Genomic DNA, 6,000 nt, shown 5'->3' with positions numbered 1-6,000 from the left:
GTCTGTCTTTGAAGGCTGTTAAGTTTTATTTTGACTAGTTAATGTGTTGCTTTGCTCCACCACACCACAGAGGAACTATCGTAGGATAGTTCCATAAAAACAGTTTTGCTTTCTTATTTGGTAGTAATTGAACACCAACAGTCTCAATTTTTTTTCTAAGCAATTTTTTATAAAAATTTCAAAAATACACATTTTATGCTTACCTTACACAAAAAATAGGTATTTTATGGACAAATTTAATAACATAAAAATATACCTTTGTGCTTAATTAAAAATATTGAGATAGAGCGTGTGTTCTTTTTGGTAAAATTATTTTTTCTAACAAATACTCTGTAGTAATACAAAAATGATGAAATATTACTGCAAGTCTTTAACAGGTCTGTAAAACTAACTGTGGTACAAATTTCGTAAGTTTAAGCTGAATCCGTAGTTAGATATTATTTGTTAAACAAACCCTTCAGAAGAAAAAAATCAATGGCAACGTCGCATATAAATTTTAAAAATGTTAGATCAAAATAAAGCTCTCTTCTTGACTAATCCTTTTGTAAAATAATATATACGGCGTTTCAATAAGATAAATATATATTTTATGGTAACTTTTTTGTGATCAATACTGTATATCTAAAAATATGAAATTGTATTGTTGTAGATTTTTTTTAACCCTACAATTTTGCTATAGTTTTTGCTCTACCTCGTACAGTTTAGACACTATCTTTGCCGTTTGCCTTGGTGACACACCCTGTATATAATCCGAGATACGTAATCCGTATATCCGTCTAAAAAATTAAGTTCTAGATCTCTGTGTACTTCTTAATTTGAAATTACTATACTACATTTATTCTTATTGAGTAAAAGCTCTTGGTATCTAATCTAATCACAGAATTTTTTTACATTTTCCGTGTCTGAAGATTGAATTTAATTTTATAGGAAATTGAATTTATATAGATCAGGAACAATGTTGGTCCCAGCATAGGCCCTTGTGGTATTTTAGACCGGTATATTTTTCATTGAACTAAGAATGATATTGCTTATACAGGGTGTTTCTTTTCAAATGGTCAAAAATGATACAGTATATACAGGAGCCATAAAAAGTAGTTTGAGATAGGACATCGATGGTCGGAAGTGCCTCGTTTCCAAAATACAGGGTGTTAAAATTTTTCAAATAAATCGTCTTTTTCCCTCTGTATTAAAAACGCGTTAAGCGTTTTAAATGGATTTTTTAGCTTTTAAATGATAGGTGGTGAGGCAATTTTTTGAAGAATTGCAGGTAATTTAACTTGTCCAGGGATGGACTTGCAGCACATGTTCGTTAAATGTTATAATTATTAATATAAACATTTAAAAATAAGTGCGCTACGGTTTTTTTTTTGAAAATAATATATTTTTTTCTGAATATCTTGTTTATTCTTAATAATAATAGTAAAGTGTGTACATGTTTTTTTATGTGTATTGTCGGTGCATACCTGCTCTCGTATTTTTATGTATGGTATGGTAGTATGGTATATAGTATGAGAGTAACTTTTATTAGGAGATCGGATCGAAAGTCAATTTTTGTGGAAGACTGAGACACCATAACCAATTTCAAATAATGTTGTCGAGGCGATAACATGAACAAGAGAAAAGTTAATGACAGTAATCACACAAACACAAAAGTAAAAAAAAATTAATTAAATTAATTAATTAAATATTAATTAGTTGTCTCTAACCGTTTTAAAAGAAAACTCGTAAAAATCAATTGCCTTGGATTGGATGAGCTTGCAGATATGCATCTTTTGTATGGAAAAGTTCGAGGAAACGCTTTGTTGGCACAGCGATTGTACAGGAAACGTTTTCCAGATCATGAATTTCTCGAACACAGAACGTTAATTAAAATTGATCAACGGTTACGGGAGACCGGCTCAATGATGGTAAGTATTTTTAGAACTCATAAATGATCACTGGTAAAACTCTGCTTATTTCCCTATCAACGTATTTGTGTAATTAATGTTTTAAAATTCGAGGGTTTTTCTTTACAGATTGATCGAATAGTTGCAAAGCGGTGTCCGGTAAGAGATGCTATAGGGGATGGAATTATGGCATATATTCAAATTAATCCCAATAATAGCACTCGTAAGTTAGCTTCATCAGTTGGTTGTTCCAAAAACACCGTGCACCGAGTACTACAAAGCTACCGAGTTCTACTAAATTATCTTGCCGGTAATAGTTAATTAGTATTTTTGCGAGATGTTCTGCCGGGCCTAATGGAAGATGTGCCTCTCTAGTTGCGGAGAGAACTGTGGTTCCAGCACGATGGTTGTTTAGCGCATTTCGCTCGTACTATAAGGTCTTTTCTAGATTAGACCTACAACAGCAGGTGGATTGATAGATGTGGTCCAGTCTCTTGGCCAGCAAGGTCACCTGATCTGACACCTCTAGACTTTTTTGTGTGGCGCGCCATGGAACAGCTTATCTACGCAACACCTGGAACCAACAGAGAAGACCTAGTTGCTAGAGTTGTGATGCCTGCGGACTTTCTGAGAAACGATCCAGGGGTCTTCAGGGCTTGCGTACGGGCGTATCCTGGGTCAACAGGTGCAGAAAATGTGTGGAAATGCATGGAAGACACTTTGCGCATTTGGTTTGGATTGTTTATTGCTTCATTTTTTTATTGTTTATTATTTAAATTGTTCTTTTTAAGTTGTTTTTTGATTTTTTGATTTAAATTGTTTATAGTTTAGTCAAATTATTTATTTTTTATTGTAATGATATTAAACTTTTCGTTTTGACAAAAAAGTTTTGAAGGATCCTTGTCTGGATTTTATTTTTTTGCACGAAGACCGTATGCTGTAAATCCTAGACAGGTCAAATCACCTGCAATTTCTCAAAAAGTACCTCACCACCTATCATTTAAAACCTAAATATTTCATTCAAATCGCTTTAAGCGTTTTTCATATAGAGGAAAAATCGATTTTTTTGAAAAATTTCAACACCCTGTATTTTGGAACGGACGAACTTCCGACCATCGATGTCCTATTTCCAACTACTTCTTTTTGGCTCCTGTATATACTCTAGCATTTTTGACCATTTGAAAGGGGACCCCCTGTATTACTGCGTGTTGTGCCGCTCAGGTAGTTCTTTAACTAAGTAAGAGCCATTTCCTTTATTTCAAATTGTTCAAACACTGAAACAAAAGTTGATTTATCATATTGCGAAAAGCTTCTTATAAGACTTCTTCTTTCCAATGAAAAAATAAACAGCTTAAACTCTTGTCAATTTTACCATAAATAACTCGGTCGGTGATAACTGACATTGTACTTGACTTTTGTCGAATACCTTATTGCGTATTAAACCACTAACCTGTTGAATTAAATAATTATTCCCCAAGCTTTCAATATTTTTGACATTACGTTGAATGACATGGATTGAAACACATTACATTGAAAGGGATACTGGTCGCTGGCTCCCAGGTTGTTTTGAATTATCCGCTTTATACAAGGGTATCTTTTGCTATTTTTATAGAATTTGGAGTTCATCTAGTTTAAGAAGATATATGAACTAGCACGTACTGTATACTATTACTCTATAATACATAGAATATACCTAGGTATAAGATATGCTGAAGTCAACACTTTCTTGAGCTTTTCCTTTTCTAAGTTTTTTTATAGCATTTTGTTCATTCCTATTACCAGTTGTTAGTTATACCAGCAGTATCCCTTGGTAGCTCTACATTCTTTTAATATAGGTTTTTCTACATTTGTGACCCAATTTTCTGTTTAAATACTCTGTTTGATTATTAATTATTCTAAAAACCAAATAAAATTGACAGTTGCCTTTTGATGAGACCAAAACGATCCTCGATCGCTTAAAACTACACTTACATACAAATGGGATGTCCACCCGGATGAACTTTACCATCAATGAATAAAAGAATGTTCATGTTCAATAATATCGAGTCAGGTGGTGAGCGGATGAAGATGATGGACTCCACTAATGAAAAAAAAAGTGTAGGTGCGAACCACAAAGAACGGAAAGCATTTTGAAACGCGATCTCTCAGTTACATATCGGACCGATTCCGAAAAAGATTGGGTTTCATAAAGGGGTAACATTTTGTTGCGTATGGGGCTTTTGACTTTTCTCTTGTAAAACGTGGCTGATAAGAAAAATTTTAAGAAATTATTTTAAAATTTGTCATTACTTAAGGTGTTATTTAAATAAAAAAAAAAGATATTCATTTTCAACCCAATTACGAAAAGTATCCAAAGCGAAACTATTTTTTTTTATACAGGGTGTTCATTTGAAAACTTCCCACCACGGATTTATCGAAAACCACTGTTAGAAATAAAAACGCCGAAATACGTCAAAAGGTTTGTTAAGGGGACAACTTTCTAACCTAAAATTACTTCACCCTCTGCCCCCCATGGTCATCCCCTTAAAAGTTTTAAATGGCAAGGGATATCGAGTCATAGCTTGTTTAAAAGGTCTTTCAAAGTCTTTTATTTTTTTAAATCGGTCGATTCGTTTTCGAGAAAATTAGAAAAATCTTTGTTTATCTTAATTTGTTCAGATAGAAAACAAAAAAATATTTCTATATTTCCAATAGCGAGAAAATGTACATAGGAAGATAGCATGACAGTTGGAAATTTAGAATTTAAATTTTATATTATTTTTATCAATATTTTTTAAACTACTTCCAATTACATTGTCATAGATTTCGGCTGTCATAGATGTGGCCATACCATAAAAAATAGCATGCTATTTTATTACGCAATATTAAATATTGTGTACCAGAATGATCATTTTGCCATTTACGTTTAACTATTTACTATTTGATAATAAGTTTAGATTAATTCCATTTAAGTGTTTAATTGCTTAAAATATATAATTTTTTATACCATCATACGAATTATGTTAATGTATGTTATGCTTATTCAATAAACAAGATAAGATACGTAACATCCATGCGGTTTGTCTACAGCCACTTTTCCGAGACTAGAATACTCGTCAATCATACGGTTTTACTACTTTCTCGAGATCGATTCTTTTTCTCCTTTTTCTCGATGGATGTTATAGCAACCAAGATTTGTTAGAAAGTAAATTTTAACACCTATTTCTAGACAGTACAGGGGTCTTCAATCCAGCGCTTCCAGAGCCGGTAGGGATGAAATAGAGCAAGAGCTTCCTTTCATTAATAGAAATGATTTAATTTTCGCTTATGACCCCACACTTGCCTGTCCAGCTAGGAGCAGTGCCATGGCAAAGGGAATGCTGGGGGATGCACTCGTGAAAACTGAGCAGTGGTTTTCAGCAAGCAGACTTTTCCTGAATGCATCGAAGACATAAATCCTTGATTTTTCTACTCGAAATAGTCATGAGGGTGGGGTTGCCAGTGTTACATTTTTGGGGGTATATTTAGACTCAGAATTACGCTGGAATGCTCATGTGGAGGTGTGCATTGCCAAACTGGGTAGCAATATATTTTTACTGAGAGGCTCAGCCAACTGTGTTTCGGAATTAATGCTTAAACAAGCTTAATTTTCACTATGTCACTGTCATCTGACATATTCAATTATTGAGTGGGAGCACAGTCCAGGGTCTATGAGCGTTATTACAATGCAACGTAGGCCAATCAAAATTCTTGGTAATCTTACATATAGAAGTAATTGCAGACCAGCTTTCATTGCTTTAAAGGAACTTTATTCCTTTATTATCCTCTATGTTCTTTTTTTTTTGTATTATAAGTCCTGATATCCATACGAATTGCTTTTGGGATCTCTATGTTTAACTCTCTTAGTTGTTCGCTATTTATTGAGTATTTACCTTTCAGTTGTCTTCATCAGTGCTCTCGTAGTTGTCCTAAGTTTGTCTGGCTTTGAAGATTTTCCCTTTTAGTATGTTCTTTTTGCTAGTTTGACTGCATTTATCAAGCTCGTTCGCTATATGACCCTATTCAACGTCTTTCTCTGTGTTGGTAGAACCATACATTATCGAGAGACTTCCACTTTGTTGGTGACTTCTTAATA

This window comes from Anthonomus grandis, chromosome 11 (genome assembly GCF_022605725.1).
Source record: "Anthonomus grandis grandis chromosome 11, icAntGran1.3, whole genome shotgun sequence".
Lineage (NCBI taxonomy): Eukaryota > Metazoa > Arthropoda > Insecta > Coleoptera > Curculionidae > Anthonomus > Anthonomus grandis.
The sequence above is the reverse complement of the archived record's forward strand: the minus strand, read 5'-3'. Positions refer to the sequence as shown.